Source organism: Erpetoichthys calabaricus, chromosome 14 (assembly GCF_900747795.2).
Source record: "Erpetoichthys calabaricus chromosome 14, fErpCal1.3, whole genome shotgun sequence".
Lineage (NCBI taxonomy): Eukaryota > Metazoa > Chordata > Cladistia > Polypteriformes > Polypteridae > Erpetoichthys > Erpetoichthys calabaricus.
Genome location: NC_041407.2, coordinates 3,796,207 through 3,815,185, shown reverse-complemented (window position 1 = coordinate 3,815,185; position 18,979 = coordinate 3,796,207). Strand labels below are relative to the sequence as shown.

Sequence of the window (18,979 nt, the reverse complement as noted above, 5' to 3'; positions counted from 1 at the left end):
TGGGTACAGACGATGCTTTGTTTATTTGTCAATTTCTTTGTTTCTATTTCAGGGTGCAGCAAAGGAAAAGGTGTGCACACCCCTGCTTTTTGTGACACATACAGTTGACAACAGTTACCAGAACATTTTGAGGACCGGACTGTAAGAGTGGTCCTCATTTTGCTTGTCCATTTGCTCTAAGAGATCACATTTATTCTAGTTCCATTTGGGGATGCTCAAGTCTCCCTGCCACTGGGATCCTCCCTTTATCTTTGCAGTAGGTTAATCCAGTCCAGGGAAAATATCCTTGCTAACTGCCTTATTTTGTAGGCACCACTGAAAAGCACTGCATTTGGAGCACTGGCACACACAAGGTGGCAAATACTTCATCTGTTCACCCACTCAGGGGGTGGGTTGCATGTAGAATTTGTGGTTATGAATCCTTCTTCCACTCTTCTTGTATGTTACCACTGGCCCTTGTAATGGAGGGCTGCCTGATTTATTGGAGGACAAGCAGAAGCTGTGCCCTTTCGATATCTTGGCTGTAAATTTGGGTGTGCAGTGCACTGAGGAGTCCTCTTAAAACAGTTGTCTAATTCCTTCAGTGGTTTGATGTGATACATGATCCAGGACACGAGTTTATAAGCCACCATCATGGAATCAGAGGGTGGAAACAGTGCTGGAGTGGCCTTGTTACTACCTGCACTGTTTTAGTCACAGAGACTTTCTTTTGAACGTTTTTGCTAACTGTATTGTATGTTTCCTCTGGGGCACTGTGTCCTCATTGATATTTGAATGCCAGGTCTGCTGCCTGTAACCATGATTTCAGTCTTAAGCAGAAGTGTCAGCAAACATCCAAGGCAGCAGCCCAGCTTTGTATTCTGGTTTAATCCTTTACTATGGCTCATATTTGTATGGCATGTTTGTAACATAGCAGCGATGAAGTTTTTAAAACATGCTGTGTTCCCACTTGGGTATCTGCAATAGTACATGCCATGGAAGGTGCTATAATCTGTAGGTGGCTGTGTCCCTTGTAGACTCAGAAATGATTGGGTACTGGGATGTTAGTGGCTTGTGTTGTTTAGCCGTTCTACTGCAACATATCAGTTAGCCATGAATTACTGAACTACATCTGTCAGATTCTTCCAATTAACTGTTGCCTTCACAATGTTTATGTGGGTAGGGTGGCCTTTATAAAATGCACTTTAATACCAATATGGAAAAAGGAAGAAAACACACACACACACAATCAATATGTAATTAGTTTAATTAACATAAGGGAGAGTTGCACTTGACAAGAAAATTAGAAGACACCAGAGGTGGGACCCTGCCACTGTCATCCTGTATTCTGATTAAATGTGTACACAAGGTGTTTTCTATTATTTGCTTCACTGCGTTCATTGAATTTGTGCCCAGTCTCTTACTGGGCCTTATCACTGCAAAGACTGAACCAATTGTTTTGGAATGAGAAAATGAGAGCAAATGAACAATCTGTCTCTGCAATCCTTATGGGTGTTTGGGGAATAAAATTAAATGTCCAAAATGTCAGGCAGAGGGTCTGACAATTCAAATATGCTAATGTAGCTTCTATGGTGATCTTGTGTTCACTTTTTTATTAGCTTACTGGACTAAACTATTTGTTGTTCTGAGTAGAGCCACTCGTAGAATCTGTCCATACGTTTGTCTTTTGATGTCAGGCTCAACATATCAAATGGCTTTTATAGTGTCTTACACAGTGATCACCATCACAAGAATGCAGTGCAAATCAACAGTGTAGGTTATACGTTCATTTTAGATAGGACGTAAAGTAGGTGTCTACTCACAGCTAATCAAATAAAAAAAGTGAAAAATCAAATGTAAGCATTTAGAAAAGTGTAAATTGTGCACTTAGTAATGAATAAAGTAAAAAACACATCCGCACACATCCCAAGAGGGGGAAAAATGTTCATATACAGGAAACATTGCTTCCAAAAAAAGGTCTTCAGCACAGCAAGTAAATATGAATTTATTTTATAATAAATTCCAAGCAGGGTCCTTAAGGGAAATGTCAGGTGGCCGTATTCCCCAAAGTGCTTGCAGGTCAGTGCTGTCTTTTTGTGCCCCCTCTTCTAGGCTCTGCACCAGCTCTTTTCTTTCCGGTTCCTAACTTTATTCTTTCTATTGTGTGCATTTTCTTTTCACCAGCTTTTGCCCTCCTTTTATAATTTGCAATGTAGTTTTTAAAAAATTACTTTGTTTTTGTGACTTAACTCTTAAAGTAATTATATTACGTGTGAAGTAACGAAGCACTTGAGTATAATAACTTTGCATTGTACAGTTCATAAGATGTCAGTGACAGATGACTCCTCTTCTGCATTTGAAAGTTGATCAAAGGCTACCACAGCACTGTAGCAGACTGCCACTTGAACGTGTGTGTGTGTGTGTGTGTGTGTGTGTGTGACTGTGCCATAGTGTGTCTTATGCCATCTTCATTATAAAGGAGTTTTGTTCTATAAGGACTCCTTAACCGCACTGTTACTGTTATGAATAACAGAGAATGGCATTGGTATGTTGTGTGGCATCTTTCTGAGCAGTTCCCTTCATGGGGTACTCTACAATGCACAGCTGCACAAGATAACATTAAAAGCTACACAGCCAGTTTGAATTCAGTGAGGTGGCCACTTTCTTAATATATGCCTGCTTAATCACGGATAGTAACGGGTCTGTTCAAAGCTGATATGTTGGGTTTAACTGTTGGCATAAGTGTGGAGTTATCTGGGGAAAATGAACAAGACAGGAGATTTAAGAGGCTTTAAATACAGCGTGCTAGTGGGGACCACATCCACCGCTTGATATCTTTGGAATTGGAACCCTACTTGATTTTCTAATGAGAAAGTGGCACTGGAGCAGGGAAGTGAGCCAAACGTCTTAAAACATCCAGATGATGGTGCTTCTGCGATCAGAAAAGGTACCAATGAAGGTGGCCACAGCTTGTGTAGTCTAACAGACGGGCTATCGTACACAGAAATAACGGCTGTTAACGAAACCCAGTGCCCACTAATTTATGCACACAGCAAGATAAGGATTTAGAGTCAACCTGCTAAGAACTCTTGATTCATCCTGCCAGGTGTCAATAACGCAGACTGCTTTAGTGGTTTAATGATGCGTAACACAGTAAAGGGATTTTTATGGCTCACCCTGAAAGCCTTGATAGGAGTAGTGTAACTTTTAAATGCAGGAAGACCATTTGAACATTGTTCCTAATTTGGTGCATCTCCTTTATGGCACCCACGTTGGTCACTCCTGTGTCCTCTGTGCAATACAAGTGGGGGATCGGATGGCCCTAGCAACTCCCAGGCCATCCCTTTTTCTAAATATGGTCTCTTTTAAGTCCAGAGAGTGCTCATAATGTTCCAAAATGTGTGCATCAAGCTCATGAATTTAAATATTAAAATGCTAGCAGGAAGACATGACGGCACAACTGGGAAAAGCATCCCTGGCCACACCTGTTTTCAGACTTGGCCCCTGGGCGCCTTGTCTTCCCTTACTTCATGAGTGCACCTTTGCTTTGAATTGCGTTTGCTTTACAATTTGCCGTGTGAAGGTGATTTCTTTGCAAAGCTCTATATAAAATGATACTTGTTTGCTACCATATCTGTGTGCTTTGCATTGGATTCTTTTGTGCTTTGCAGAGTGCCTTAGGGTGGCGATTGCTTTGAAAGGGGTTATGGTGCTGTGTATCAATCTGACTTTTTAATTGGTCCCCCAACAAGGTGTAGAAATTGTGGCACATATTTGAATGATGATCTGTGCTCCAAACAGATTATTCTGTCTTCATCTAGGACACTGTGTTGAATTAGGATCCAGTGAGTACGGAGACCATGGCATTAAGCTTAATTCACTGGTGTGTTCCTGCAGCCATAAATTTCCTAGCTCCTGTTTAAGAAGACCATTGACAGAAGGCCAAGTTGAGTGATGGTAGAGATGTTTCTCTTCTTCTTAAAGTGTATTTTTCCTTTAAAAATAATTCAAGAAAACAAAGGGGCTATGTAAATAATCTTCAGTTGTAAAGGCTCTGTGTAAAGCAAAGACTCTTTAAATAAAACAGCTATTTTTCTTTTTTTGACCTCTATTTGGTATTTCTCTTCTCACATTTAGAGGAAACTGTCAGACTCCATTTCATAATCTTTTCCCCTTTCAGTCAAACTGGTGGAAGAAGGTCACTCGCAGAGATTTGTTGGCAGTGCATTATTAGCTACAATGTTGATGTTTAAGATTTGCCAGTTGCTATAGTAACGATACAAGTGTCTGGTGCGAGTCCCTTGTCATTCTTTTTATTTTTAATGAAATGAGTCCACAATGTATTCAGTGTGCCAGGGACCTGGGGTCCACTCTGCTCCAACCTGCAGTGGGCCAGTAACAAAAAATAACGAGAGAGAGAAAAACATTGCACGGGCATATAAATGGCCACAAGTGGGTAAACCTCCCCCTTTGTTAGTGAATGTATGCAAACCTTTTTAATAATTGGGATAAATAATATTGATTGAAAAGCTAATCATAATGAGGAAATGAGGCGTTCAAAGTTTTTCTCTAGCAATTGTTTTGTCAATGCTAATTCTTCAGAGCCGGGGGCATCAGAATAATGATTAATTAAGCCCTGCTGCCATGAGTAAATGTGCCAGGCTTTATTTGGACTTAAATGTGCCCAGTGGGAGTCTGAAGTCTGGCCCAGCGTTCACAAAACCAAATGCTTTTTCTGCCATGGGAACAGTCTAGCCTTTCAGTTTGTACCACGTTACAGCCTTTAGCGGATGTTAAGTTATAGACAGGGGTTTTTTTTTTTTTTTCTGGCTTGTATATAGTAATTGTTTTATTGTCATTTTTGAATTATTATTTTTTATGTTTCATGTAATTTCTGTTATTGCTGTTCAATCATTGTGTCCTGCAACTTTAAATGTGCAGCCATTCTGTGTACTTTGTGGGTGGAGCTCCAGAAGGCAGGCCCACCCTGACATCTTTGCTGCAGGGTCCTCCTTCTGGCTTTATATTCAGTCAGGAAAGAGAGACCAAGCAGTGGATCATTGAGATGGTGTTGGAGTGGGAGTATTGCTGTTTCTTTGAATTTACTGTTGTTTGATTTTTCTTTTTTGTTTTATTGGATTCTGCCTTCAGGTATTGAATTTGGACTTGTTTGCCTTTCAGGTAACTTTTTTTTTTTCTTCTTTGGACATTTTGAACTATTTTTCTATTTTTGTTAAATAAATCTTTCTAATTATAAGGATTCTTTGTGAGACTTGTCTCGGCAAGCCAGAGTATCACAGTTTATCTCTCCCTTATAAGACATTTTGATATATTGTGGGACTTTTGTTGTATTTGGTCTTTTAAAGCCAGCTCCCTATTTGTGGGATCAGGTCTAGCCAGCAGGTAGTAATTCGGGCCTGGCTGAGTTAAGGTGAACAGTAGGTAGTAGGTCTTTTTGTTGAATTTTTTTTTTTATTATGGTCTTTTTTTTGACTTTGAACCACAGTGTTGTGAAGTGCAGTTCATAAACATTGCAAAATGATGTGTGATGACTCCAACAAAAGACCTGTAGGACAAGCCAGGGCCTTCACCGACCTGTACAGATAAGGCTTCAATCCAGGCAGGCCACCCCCAACTAGCAGCTAAATGCTTCGGTCTACACAGGACTAAAAATGAAAAGCTGGCATTAAACATTCAAAATACTATAAAAGTTTTAAAATATACAAAAATGCCCTTTAAGGGAGAGAGTAACGGTAAACCTCTGGCTTGTCAAGACAGCCTAAACAAAGTACCTATACAAGTGAGGAATTTATTTAAAAAAAAAAAAAAAAAAAAATAGAAAAACTGTAAAAGTAGAAGGCAAAAAGGATCGGCTTAAAATTCAGTTCAAAGCTAGACAGTCCCAATACATATTCTGTATTCAGAAATATCCAGTCACCGTAGTGAAAAGAACATCAAAAGATGACAATACTTACAATTCAAGAATTCCAACTAACTCTGCCATTCACTGCTAAGACCCTTTATGTGACCTCAGTATAAAGACATAGGAGGACCCAGCAGCAGTAAAGTCTGTGTGGCCCTGTCTTCTGTGGTACATCTCACAAAAACGAAAGAAAGGAATAGCAGAACATTTACAGTATATATAAACAATGAATATTAAGCAAACCTAACAGAAATTGCAAAAAGACCTGAAGAACAACTATTCAAAAACAATAAAATGGGGAAAAAATACAAGCCATGGGAAACGCCCTAGTTGTAACACAGCACACGGTTTCATGTTGTTCTTTTGATTCCTCCTCACCTGATTCAGTTTGGCCTTCTGACTGTGACCCCCTGCTCTGTATGACCTCATTTCTTGTCTAAAAAGTCATCTCTTGGCTCAGTTCTTTCTCAAAGTAATCCTCTTGACACCGTGTACGTCTGTAACAAACGCCAACACAAAAATACCATGCAGTCTGTACATGGAAATACACACTCACACAAACCCTTTTTTTTTTCTTTTTTTAACATTTTATTGAATTTGTTTAAAATCAAAAAACATTCCATACAAGCAAGTCAAGCCTTATAAAACTAGGTTCGAATCAAATCAAGAATACTGAAAAGTTCTTTCAAATTAGATTTTTTTTTTTTTTTTTTAAATCCCTGTCCTATCAGAATTTTAAACAAATTAAAATGTTTACTTAAACTGAACTGAACAATTTTATTGTATTCTGTTACTCTGGGCACACAATACAGCTTTGTGGGATTGTTCAGATTCCATCAATCCCTGGCACATCTCTCCCAGGAATAGTCTATTTTATTTTTGGTTGGGTAGCTTCATTTCTCTTTTAGTTAAGTGGACAGTCCAGTGATAATGGAGATGACTTTTCAGATGCACACTGCTCAGCTGCACACCATTTACAACTTTATCCCAGGTGACAAATTCAATTGAAGTCTAGTTTATACTTCATAAGAAGGCAAATTTAGAATTCTGTGTCCACACAAGCTGCTGTATTCAAAGACAAAGACGGAAAAGCACGCAGTTCCGTTTATGGATCTTCTGGCTTTAGAATCATTTATGTTAGGTAGAATGCCTAGAGGGGACTGGGTGGTCTCATGGCCTGGAACCCCTGCAGATTTTATTTTTTTTTTCTCCAACCATCTGGAGTTTTTTTTTTGTTTGTTTTTTCTGTCCTCCCTTTTATTCTATGTTAATTAGTGTTCTCTTATTTTAATTCTTTCTTTGTCTTTTTTCTCTTTCTTCATCATGTAAAGCACTTAGAGCTACATTATTTGTATGAAAATGTGCTATATAAATAAATGTTGTTGTTGTTTTGCACAGAAGTAAATCGGGCAAAGTAGACCATAAATAGTGAAACATGTTACACACGGCCTTTAACCTGTTTCTTGTTCACAGTTGTGCTTCTGTAGGGCCAGAGGCTCAAATCTCATTATTGTGTGCCTTTTATTTATTTATTTATTTATTTTATTTCCCATTGGGATTAATAAAGTGTCTGTCTGTCTCTCTCTCTCTCTCTCTCTCTCTCTCTCTCTCTCTTCTTTATACATTTACAAATGAAGTGATGTATTGTAGTCGTGGGTGTGTGGCTCATCATTTTCATCATTTATATTTAGAAGACTCCTTTAGAACATCCATCCATCCATCCATTATCCAACCTGCTATATCCTAACTACAGGGTCACAGAGGGTCTGCTGGAGCCAATCCCAGCCAACACAGGGCGCAAGGCAGGAAACAAAACCCGGGCAGGGCACCAGCCCACCGCAGGGCACACCCACACACCAAGCACACACTAGGGACAATTTAGGATTGCCAGTGCACCTAACCTGCATGTCTTAGGACTGTGGGAGGAAACCCACGCAGACACGGGGAGAAGATGCAAACTCCACCCAGGGAGGACCTGGGAAGCGAACCAAGGTCTCCTTACTGTGAGGCAGCAGCACTACCCACTGCGCCACCGTACCACCCTCCTTTAGAACAGCTACCACAAATTTACATAAAATGGAGAAGTGGATATCTGCAAAGTACAAACTGAAGCTAAAAAATAATTTAAAATGGTGCACAAAAACACAGCTACACTTAATCATGTGGCTAAATGAAGTTGAACTATCTGACAAAGGTCAGTTGGCTGACCAATTGTGACGTCGCTACAGCTGTGGATCCAAGAAGAGAGCAGAGGGGTGGAAAAGCTGAGCAGTTCCAAAATGGGCTGTGACATGGTGATTGTCTGTTACCCAAGACCTCTAGTGTTCACACTATCCTTCAAGTGTTTAGTCATATTAGGGTCCAAGGCTGACCCTTTTTATTTCCTTTTCAGACTCTTTACTATGTAGACCAGTGTTTCCCAAACTCCGTCCTGGGGAACCCCTGTGGCTGCAGGTTTTTGTTCCAACCAGCTTCTGTTTTTAATTGAACTCCTGGGCTAATTAAGTGAACTGATATTTCCCAAGTTCTGTGTTTAGGGAACAATATAGTAATTAGAAAACTAAGTTTGCTAAAAAAAAAAAAATATTAAAATGTACCAAGCAGTTATATAGGAATAATGTATTTTTTTTCTTTTTAACAGTATTTTTCATCTTGATTTTCATTCTACTTTTCTAGGTCTTCTAATTGTTTAATTGATCCATTATTTACTAATTAGTGGGTCTGACTCTAAAGTAGTTGCAGCCTTTGATTATTCAGTGTTGTTTGCCTGGGTGTCTGATCTGCTCGTTTTAAATTGTCATTATTAAGATACGACGAAGGGGGGAAAAACTGCACAGAGAAAGGGCAAAGTATAATGAAATCAACAAAAGAGTTAGGCAGTTAAATCTCTAGCAAAAGCAGAAATATTTCTAAATGTCTTATAAATGTAAAAATCATGCTGCTATGCTTTTTTGAATGTCGAATAAAAAATACCAGCTAATTAAATGAGATCAGTGCTATCAGGTGTTGTCACTGATTAGGAATCTGGTTGGAACAAAAAACCTGCGGCCACAGGGCTTCTCCAGGACCGAGTTTGGGAAACACTGATGTAGACCTTAAAAGAATGTCACAAAACCCACCATTATAGGCCTTCTATGTTTCCTCATACCAGCCTGGCCACTGTTAGAGTTGACCCCTGCTGTAGTTTAAAATGCCCCACTTTAGTTTACGTCTTTCACCACAGCCATTTAGTTAGAATAGAGCAGCCAGTAGAAGAAAGTTACACTTTTTGTTCATAGCTTAACTTAAGATTTCCAGTTGTGCTCAAAATATAAGCAGAGTAAAAATGAGTGCTGGCAAAATCAATCCATCCATCCATCCATCCATTTTCCAAATCTCTGAATCCGAACACAGGGTCACGGGTGTCTGCTGGAGCCAATCCCAGCCAACACAGGGCACAAGGCAGGAACCAATCCTGGGCAGGGTGCCAACCCACCGCAGGCTGGCAAAATCATGCAACTTTATTAATAAGCAGTTTATCATGCGTGATTAGGCTACCTGTCGTAATACGCTGAATGAAGGGAATGGCAGAGATGTAGCATGGTGTGTCTGTGGATGTGATGGCAGAGACGTCAGCATGGCCTTCTGCATGAAGGGATCATCACAGACTTTGAGCCTCTGTCTTAGCCCTTAATTTCAGTCCTAGACTAGTAGGGGTCTGCTCATTTCCTTTTATCTTAGCCATCAGTCTCCATTCCATCACCAGTACTCCTCCAGACTGTCGTCCTGGAAGGGGTGCTTATGGTTCTGTAACTTCTCCTCCTCCTTTTTTTAAATCAAAGCAGCAGCTTCACTCTTATAGGGGTGCAGGTCCTAGCCAAGCACACTTGTGTAGTCAGTCAACACCAGATCAATGCAGAGCCTTCAAACTCTCATACGTTACTGGACTCCATACTTGTATCTTGTGCTTCTTATGGGAACATAGTCATATGAAAAAGTTTGGGAACCCCTCTCAGCCTGTATAATAATTGACTCTCCTTTCAACAAAAAAGATAACCGTGGTATGTCTTTAATTTCCTAAGAACATCTGAGTACTGCGGTGTTTTCCAAACAAAGATGAAGCAGTATTTAGTTGTATGAAATTAAATCAAATGTGAAAAACTGGCTGTGAAAAAATGTGGGTCCCCTTGTAATTTTGCTGATTTGAATGCCCGTCACTGCTCAATGCTGATTACTGCAACACCAAATTGGTTGGATGAACTTGTTAAGCTTTGAACTTCATAGACAGGTGTGTCCAGTCATGAGATATAAAGGTATTTAAGGTGGTCAGTTGCAAGTTGTGCTTCCCTTTGACTCTCCTCTGAAGAGTGACAGCATGGGATCCTCAAAGCAACTCTCCAAAGATCTGAAAACAAAGATTGTTCAGTCTCATGGTTTAGGGAAGGCTACACAAAGCCATCTTAGAAGTTTAAACTGTCGGTGTCAACTGTAAGAAATGGAATCAGGAAATGGAAGGCCACAGGCACAGTTGCTGTTAAACCCAGCAGGTCTGGCAGGCCAAGAAAAATACAGGAGCAGCATATGAGCAGGATTGTGAGAATGGTGACAGACAACCCACAGATCACCTCCTGCAAGAACATCTTGCTGCAGATGGTGTATCTGTACATTGTTCTACAATTCAGCACAATTTACACAAAGAACATCTGTATGGCAGGGTGATGAGAAAGAAGTCCTTTCTGCACTCACGTCACAAACAGAGACATTTGTTGTATGCAAATGCTCATTTAGACAAGCCACATTCATTTTGGAACAGAGTGTTTTGAGTTATTTGGTCATAAGAAAAAGTGCTTTGCATGGCGGAAGAACACCGCATTTCAAGAAAAAAATGCCTACTGTCAAATTTGGTGGAGGGTCCCCAAACTTTTTCATATGACTGTGTACGTGAAATCATTTTAAACCATCTGATCTGTCACTTTTGTCTTTTTGTGGTGGTTGTTGTGACTCCAGTCAGAATCTTTGGGTGGGTTACATTATGAAAGCATATAATCTTTTCATTGTGCCACCATATTCTGGGTTTTTTTTTTTTTTTTTTTTTTTGGTTAAATGTCATTAGTCTTTTTTTAAGCTGCATTTTTAAATGCATGCAGCGCTCTGTGCTATATATATGAATAAATTGAATTGAATGCTCAGCTTTACTCCTCCAGGTAAAAATGTAAAATATCAGAGTAAATGGATTACGGCTCCAATGTGGGATCATTTCATAAACATTCTCAACCTTGCTTAGTCCAAGATAGCAACTTCCTCTAATGATGTGCCAGTTCATTCTGTGCCAGTTTAGAGTTGCCAGTTAATCTAACCTGCATGCCTATGTGCAGTTTGAAAGAAACAGGTGTCCCTTTGGGGGGGGGGGGACTCATGCCGACGTGACAGGAAATGTGGCCAACCACAGCATTTGAACCCAAGCTGCTGTGTCCATGACGTGACAACCAGTATTAATGAATGTGCCAGCATGCTGCCCAGCTCATAAATATACTGTTCAATTAAATAATGTTTTATAAGAACAAGTTCCCATTACTTTCTGAGTCTTTGCTTAGAAGAGAGTATTTCAGATTATTTGATATTTAAAGAGTGAGTTCATGCACGACTTGCTCAACGTTATTTGATTCCAAATCAGCTCCACACATCTGAAAACAAAATAGATTTGAATTCTCTGTACTAAATCATTTATTAATCTCTCATGTCATGGCTAAATGAAAAAGAAATTGATTAAAAGAGAAGACATGCTAGATTATTTTTTTTCCTTTCCCAGGGTTCTTCTCTGCTTCAGCAGTGCTAGTGGCTTTGTGACCAAATCCATCTTTCATTTGCTGTACAGATGGCTTGCTTGGCCTACATAATGACTTATTGACTTGAATAGCCAATGACGATGACTGGGACGTTGTTCCATTGCTTTTTGGGTGTGATTAGGTTTGTTTATTATAATTCAGGAGCTTATACAGTAGAGCTCAGCCTTGCAACTGGAATGCTCTAACCTGAAATGTCCAGTGTAATTTGCATACAACAGATCTTATTCTAATATGCGAGGGTGACGGGAGCAAAAGGGCAAATGGCATGCTGGGATAACAATGCACTTGATGTGCCGGTGTATGGGTCGTTCCGTTACATTGCACACCTGGTAATAGCACAATGTATTGAGGGACAGAAGTGGCCAGTACTGCCTGACTGAGTGCTATTCATATTCCCGGCACTCTACTGTAGCAGAAATACTGGAATATTCTTGGGCCTTTACTCCAATGCAGGAGGGTGAACCTAATAAGAAACATTTCTAAGTCCAAGCTTTACCAAACATTAATTTTATTAATTGGACTTGTCATTTGTGAGGTTACTTCATTATCAGTGCACAGAAATCTATGAAAAAGTGGCCGTATATAGGCATGAAATGTCTCCTCAGATCCACCTTCTCATAAATGCTTTGCACTTTAATTTTTGAAAGCACTAAATATGTAATCCTTTTTATTGCTCTAATTTTAGAGGAAAAACCTGTACCTCAGTTGTCCTAATGCCAGTCAATATAAAAAGTAGTTCTGACAACCCACATGTACAAAGTGGCAGCAATACGAGGATATTGGCTCAGAGTAATACATTTAAGAAGGTAACTGGTCATAGTGAGAAGACTTTCAAATCGGATAAAGGAGAGCAGAGGTCATAAGAACTACGATAACATTAAAAGTATGACGGAGCAAATAAAGAAGGGTGGCAGCATTAAGAATTGCCGTGGCTCAAATTAATATGGATGGTAATGCCACAAAGGCAGAGGCAGCATTATAATTGTGCATCACCAGTTAATATGGATGTCAGCATCAAGAAACTTGACAGCACAAATTAAGAATGATGGCAGCATGGCGAAAGGCATCAGAAAAAAATTAATGAAGGTTGAAGCGTTAAGAAAGGTGTCAGGACAAGTTAATAAGGGTGACCACACTAAAAAGGTGCCAATGCAAAGAAATCCGAGTGATGGAGAAAGAAAAAAGGCGTCACTGGTAGCATTAAGAAGGGAAATTGGAGGATCTGAAGAGTGTAAGTATTAAAATATAGCAGCATTAGCAAAACTGTGGTGGCATCAAGAAGAGAGACAACATTTATAATAATTACAAATCGTGACCATCCAAATATGTTAATAAAGATGGGAGTATCAAGAAGGGAGTCAGAACAAGGGTGCCAGCCTAAAAAAAAAAAAAAAGTGACGGAGCAAATAAGAAATGTGACAGGGTGGTGACATTAAGTAGATTGACAACAATAAAAACCAAGACATGACAAATGAAGGTGTTTGGAAGAATAAATAAAAACAGTAGTTTTAATATTTACTGTGACAGAATTTAGAAGGGTGTCTGAGCAAATGAAACATGGCAGCATTAAGAAAGTTGCATAACCTTGTTAAACCTACTTACTCCACTTCTGGGTGCCAGAGCCCATTGTAGTAGCATCAGGCGCAAGGCATTAACCAACCCTGGAAGGGAACACTTGCCCAGTGTAAAATATGAATTTTATTAAGTCAAATTAAAAAGGGTGATGGGATTAGGAATGGAAGCAGAGCATGTTATTAAACGAGGCCCCATTAAAAGGGTGACAACACAAAGGTACAAGTTTAATGGAGAAAATGAGAAACTAGAAAGCCTTAAGAAGGGTCACCGCACGAATAGAGGAGTGGCAGCTTTAAGATGGGCTGCATGAATAAGTGTAGTGGCATCAAGAAGAGGGACATCATTAATTAGGGTGGCATCAACTTATTCATGCTGGCAGTGTTACAAAGAGTGACTATAAATGAAAGAGGATGAGAACACTGAGAAAAATCGTGCCTCAAATGAATACGGGAGGAGTGTTGCATTTAGTAATGATAGCGGCAACAAAGAGGGTGAAAGAGCACATGAACAAAGCTGGCAGTGCAAATAATAAAGGGTGGCAGCTGATATTAATAAGGGTAGTTTAAATATGACAAGAGCACCAATTAAGAAAGTTGTGAGCACATTTAATAAAGGAGTAGAGTCCACAATAAAGAAGAGCCGGGCCCTCTGCATTAGCAGAATTGGCCTAAATGTAGAGGAGAGGCACTGTTAAGTCTGACAGCACAAATTAAGATGAGTGGCAGCATGTAAAAGCATGACATAGCAAATAAAAGGGAGGCGGCATTAAGAAAAGAGACTGCAAGAGTACGAGTGGCAGCCTGAAGAAGGATGGTGGCACAAATTAAATGGCATGGAGGTATTAAAAAGAGTGATAGTACAATTAAACAGGGTGGCAGCACTTATTAATACATGTGTTAAGGAGCTGGGATTGTGAAATGCCACACTAAAGGTTTTATCACGATGGTTTCATAATTCAATAATATTGTGTTTTTTTTTTTTTTTTTTTTTTTTTTGACTAATATACCAGTTTTGTGATTCAGTTCTCCCATTTGTTGTAGTGTAATATTTGTCTGAAGTTAAATCTAAAAGTCATATTCTTTTAGGTGAAAAGAGTCCATCTGTTACAGCTAACCTAACACACTCGACACATTTCATCCCACAACCAGTGGCACATCCTCCACACTTAGCTCGGCGGGATTCCTTGTGAGATGAGCACTTACTTTTGTGGTGGGGCACACTGAGAAAATCTTCTAGTGAAGAAACTAGAAATCCTCTCGACTGATGACTGACGCTTGACTTCTGTAAAACAGGGAGGACGGTCTTTTTAAAAATCCATACAAATTGCTCCAGAAATTCCATCCTCGCTGCCATACGTCTATTTAATAAGGAGTATCGGAGGGAAAACAAATCCATGCGTGTAGAAATTTTTGTATGGATCATGAAACCATTTTAGGTCAAACTGCTAGAAGTAGTTAGCAAAAAATCTGTTTTTCAAGTGATGTAAACATTTTAGAATTTCTGTGCAGGTTTTTAACCTGTCTTATTTAGATTTGTTTTATTCTCTCCCTGTCTGTTATTGGATGCAACTGAGAAGGCAAGTTTCATGTCTTGTGTGAAGAGCACTAAATAAAAACCTTGAGCCCACAACCACACTTGCACAGCGCTAACTTGGAACTGTCAGCCAACCTAACAAGCACATCTTTGGGAATATGGAGGAAAATGTGTAAACTCCACACGGACAGCTACTGGGCATGGGATGTACACCCAGAGCACTTGATCTGTGAGGCAGCAGAGCTCACCACACAGAAATGGTAAGCACATGGGGCCAAAAAAGGCGTCTCTAGTGCCTGAAGGGGGAATGGAGATATTGGGCCATGTGAGATGTACAAGAACAAAGGCCTTTTAAGACCAAGGCTGTGACAAAGCCACTTATACACCATCTTACACGTTACATTGTTTTATTATATTGATATTGACTCCAGTTGCAAGACATTTCAGTGATGCTCATGCAAGTAATCTATCAGTATAAGTACACGGCAGTCCCCTCACAGCAAATTTACCAGAACACTTGAGCATATTCCTCTAACAGATACCCCTTCAAAATTCTACTGCAGATCAAACAACAGTATGCACTGAGGAGACCCTGAGGCCAGTATACAGAGTTCTTCGTCTCATATCTGCCTAGACATCTTTTCCTTTATCTGTCTAAGCCACTGACCAGAAGAAAGCGCAATGAACATTTGATGACTGTTCGGGGTTGTGATGGGTCTTTAAGCTTTTGAACTTTGAGTAGGTCGAACAGCGTAAATCTGCAGTGCAGGTGACCTCCTATGATTTTTTTAGATGCAGTACGCAGCACATGTTCTCGACATTTCTTGTTCATACCTCGCAGCAAGTGGTGTATTCAGTTGCCTAAAGTCTGTGAGTTTGGACGTTTAAGAGCCGTGGCCATACAACTGGTTAACCTCATTCTCAAGAGCAATTAATAATACAAATATAAATGCAGTTTGCGTGGGCAGAAGCCGCCATCAAGTATTTGACAGCAAATATGACCTTATTGTCCTGTGAAAATTCAGCTTAATGGGTACAAGCAGATCTGAAAATGGTGTTTCAAGTATACATCATTGAAAGTGAATGTAATTAAAATATTTTATGGATGGCTTAGTATCACGGCAAATCACGTCCCTGTCAACCAGCTGGGGGACATTTGGGACAGAGTTTGCAAAATCTCCTCTCGAGCACTTTGGTTTGCTCCTATAAACTTACTTGAGTTTGACCCAAAAGCATAATATGCCCATTAAAACATAACCGGGGTCACAGTCAGGGACACGGCATCACAATGAATGCGTATTGAAAGTGTAAGCTAGTGCTCCCTTTAAGTGTTGCCAAACTCAAATGCACCTTTAAACACTTTGTAGTGTTTTGCCTCCTGAATGTTTTTGCTGTTTTATTGCCCTTTTTGACGTTACTTTTTCTTTTTTTCCCCAGTATTCTTATACTTAACCCTTGAAGTTTTTCCATATACTTAAATCTGTTTTTGTTGTATAAGTGAAGGCTCTGATGACACATCATCTATTCCCACCGCCTGTATGTAATGTGGTACCTATGACATTGTGGTTCAGTGTGCATGTTCTGTGTGGGGCAATGGACACTTATAAAATCACACCCATTATTGTCATCAACAGGCCACTGCATAAGAACCAAAGCAATGAAAAAGTGAAATGCCATAATAAATGAGAAAATGGCAAAAGTGAGAAAAATTACTCAAAAGACCTCTGGATCATGACAACTAGAGCCTAACTCAGCAATACTGGCAAACTAGCCAGTTGGTAAGGGCTACAATATTTGGAGGGGTAACTTTTTAATTTAAACAAAACAATACAGACCCTGACATACGAACACTGACTCAACACAACTGCCTGAACCCCAACCCCCAGCCCTATTATATTTTAGATTTTTTTCATGCAGTAGTGATATTGGTCATAACATCTGATGACCTTTACAGGGTGCCTTCCAAATCCCAGAATGCACCACACTCCGCTTTACAGAGGCTGTCTACGTTGGACTTCCTTCATTCTTCAGGTCTGTAGTTTTGTTAGTGTTGTTTCCCTTTTGACATGCTTGTTCTTCAACTTGTCAAAGTAAGAATGTAAAACATTGGGTTGATGCCAATTTTGGACGCATACAGATTTTTCCTTCCTTTATTTTGGAAGCACAGCACATTGCCATTATGTGCAGATTTAGAAGGGTTATTTATTTGCCAGTTTTGGATCCTGATAGTATTTAACCACACCAGATCAGGAACAAAGATACTCCAAGGATGGATAATCCCTGAACTGGTCAGCATGCACTTCGCAACTGCAGCATGTCTGGAATTCCATATTAGTATCAGCAAGAGTGAAAGGGAAGGTCTACAGGGCGGTAGTGAGACCAGCTGTGTTATAAGGGCTGGAGACGGCGGCACTGACCAGAAAGTAGACATTTGCATTGGGTGTGAAGAGGATGGACAGGATTAGGAATGAGGACATTAGGGGGTTGACTCAGGTTGGACGGTTGGGAGACAAAGTCAGAGAGGCGAGATTGTGTGTTGTTTGGACATGTGCAGAGGAGAGATGCTGGGTATATTAGGAGAAGGGTGCGGAGGATAGAGCTGCCAGGTAAGAGGAGAAGAGGAAGGCCTAAGAGAAGGTTTATGGATATGGTGAGAAAGGACATGCAGGTGATGGGGGTGACAGAACAAGATGACGAGGACAGAAAGATATGGAAGAAGATGATCTGCTATGGCAACCCCTAACGGGAGCAGCCGAAAGAAGAAGATTATGTATACTTGTTTTATATTTCTATAATTATTCTTCTGTAATATTAAAAATGTAAATTTGTGAAATTAGTGAAGATTCTAGAGATAGAGATATTCAGTATACAGTGAGTATTTATTTATTTATTTATTGTAAAGAGTTGACAAAACAATGTTAGAGTTGGGCCACCACCCTGGTAATCCTGTATAATTACAAAAGTTGTGAGCATGAAATACATTCAACAAATTTTGGAAGAATCGTTTCAAACAAGAGTTCAAAATAGCAATAGAGTCTAACTGCAGACCTCTGCCCCATTGAGCAGGGTGTCACTTGGTTGTTACAAGATACGCCTGGTTACACTATGGTTAGGATTAGGGGTGTGGGAGGATGACTCAATTCAAGTAAACCAAGTGACAAAAATGTGCAGTCCAGTTGGCTGCCCTGTGGAGCTGCAGAGGTCTGCAGTCTGACTTTTCTACAAAACAGCACTAATTTCAAAATGGCTGAGCTTCCGGTCATATGGATTCCAGGCAGGAAGGGGTGGGTCCAGGAGGCTTTCCGTTCTGTAGGGGGTGTGAGAGAGAAGGCATTAAAACACCATACCAATCCTTCCCATGTGCATGCACATGCCTATATATATATATAGTGTGTGTGTGTGGAGAAAAGCCAAGCAAAATGACACCTTTTATTGGCACTTTTTATTGCCAATAAAAGGTGTCATTTTGCTTGGCTTTTCTCTACATTCATAATGGCTAACACGGTACAACACCCTAGTACTATATATGTGTGTGTGTATATAATATATGCATATATATAATGAGAGAGAGATATATAGATATTGTAATAAGGAGAAAACAAAATAGATAATGAAGGGTTTGGAATGAGCCAATCCTGAATTTAATTCAGACAAGTATGATGAGAAGGGGGGGGGGGGGGGTCGAGTCCAAACATCAAGCAGAGATTTGTGGATGTTACTCATCAGATGCAGGCTTTTCCTTATCTTTCCTTTGTTGGCTCTCTGAGCTCCATTCTTGTTGAATCTGGTTCTTGAATAAGCACTTTTGCTCTTTAAATAGCCCACAGGTTGGAAGCAGCTGGACTTCCAGGCCTGGCCCTGAAGTGACATCAGCTGACTAGTTTATGGCATTCGGTGAGATATTTGCAGGTTCTACTGATCAATGCTTCAAATGGCTTATCCTTCTTTTGCAAATTCTGCCTTGTTCTTTCACATTGGAAGAGTCACTAACCTTCATTTACAGTTTTTAGTTTGTGACAGCTGTCTGATAAAGATTTTGTTGTTTTCAATAATTAGGTGACGTATGTCTGTATGTATGTATGCTAAGAGTATTAACAAACAACCTGCTTACAGATCATAATGCGGCGGCACACTTATAAAATAC

At 39.8% G+C, this 18,979-nt stretch overlaps 1 protein-coding gene across 1 annotated transcript in view; it reads left to right on the top strand.

The window, feature by feature from the left end:
• Positions 1-18,979, top strand: part of LOC114664410 (protein shisa-6) — a 202,627-nt gene that overhangs the window by 33,591 nt on the left and 150,057 nt on the right.